This window comes from Apium graveolens, chromosome 9 (assembly GCF_009905375.1).
Source record: "Apium graveolens cultivar Ventura chromosome 9, ASM990537v1, whole genome shotgun sequence".
In the NCBI taxonomy this organism is placed as follows: domain Eukaryota; kingdom Viridiplantae; phylum Streptophyta; class Magnoliopsida; order Apiales; family Apiaceae; genus Apium; species Apium graveolens.
The window spans coordinates 120,835,956-120,836,820 of NC_133655.1; positions in this window are offsets into that span (position 1 = coordinate 120,835,956).

The window sequence follows — 865 nt, forward strand, 5'->3', positions numbered from 1 at the left end:
ATATTCTTCCAGATAGAATTCTTAGGCTTGACACTGTTTAGAGGAAAATACTCCAGTCCGCTCCATTTACATTTTATAGACATTAAGTGATACAAGTATGAATTACAGATTAAGGTTACAATACAACTAATCTTAGGGTTGTCAGTATGACTTAGTCTTGTTATAATACAGGCATGTCTTGCACAACATCTACTAAGATTAAGAGTCACTAGATGCTCTTAAAGGATGAACTAGTGGTCGCCTTATGCTTTTATCAATAACCTGAATACAATATTCATAAAGTTGCGACATAATATTAAAATATGTCAACTCAAATACATATTTTACCAATATTTCAGCAAATGATTAATTTTATCAAGGAGACTGTACTTGGTATGCCCTCTTTCGGTTATGGGCCCTAAACAGGTCCCCATAGGAACATTGAATAGTTGGGCTCTCATGTATGAACTAGATATCGTGGATTAATATGACTTGGGCCAGCGCATGTGAGCTGGGCTCATGATAAGTGAGCCGGTGGGCTCTCATATGAAGAGCTGGGCTCTTACTTGTGAGTTGGGCTCGCATATGTAAGATGGGCTCACACTTGTCATCTGGATGCCCACATGCGGGCTGGGCTCAGGTGACCACATGCGGGCTTGGCTCAGGTGACTACACGCGGGCTGGGCTCAGGTGCCAACACGCGAGTTGGGCCCATGAGCCCATATCTTATAAAAATAGAGGTAACATTGTATTTATTGATTAAAAAGGAAGGTGGCACGGGCCGAGGTAACCAGGTCGGCTCGTATTAGAGGACTTTGTGTGCAATATGGAAAGTGACTCATAGATGACTGAGTTGCTCGTAAATTTCGGGGCCGACACGGGTTGT